We start from the raw sequence: 271 nt of genomic DNA, 5'->3' as shown, positions 1-271 counted from the left end.
GTAGAGAGAGAGAGAGAGAGAGAGAGAGAGAGAGAGAGAGAGAGAGAGAGAGAGAGAGAGAGAGAGAGAGAGAGAGAGAAGGAAAGGGGAGAGGGAAGGAGAGACAAGGAGGAGGAGGAGAAGGAGGAGAAGAAGGAGGAGGAGAAGGAGGAGAAAAAGTAGGAGGAAAAAGAGGAGGAGAAAGGAGGAGGAGAAAGGAGGAGGAGAAAAGGGAAGGGAAGGGAAGGGAAGAGAAGAGAGAGAGAGAGAGAGAGAGAGAGAGAGAGAGAGA

At 50.9% G+C, this 271-nt stretch overlaps 1 protein-coding gene across 1 annotated transcript in view; it reads right to left on the bottom strand.

Moving 5' to 3' along the window:
- The window catches only part of ANO4 (anoctamin 4), a 211318-nt gene that overhangs the window by 133610 nt on the left and 77437 nt on the right, over nucleotides 1-271 (bottom strand). The window lies entirely within an intron of this gene.

Source organism: Petaurus breviceps, unplaced genomic scaffold, assembly GCF_028583685.1.
Source record: "Petaurus breviceps papuanus isolate PSGF00001 unplaced genomic scaffold, PetGlider_PUasm1.0 225, whole genome shotgun sequence".
Taxonomy (NCBI): Eukaryota; Metazoa; Chordata; class Mammalia; order Diprotodontia; family Petauridae; genus Petaurus; species Petaurus breviceps.
The sequence above is the reverse complement of the archived record's forward strand: the minus strand, read 5'-3'. Positions and strand labels throughout refer to the sequence as shown.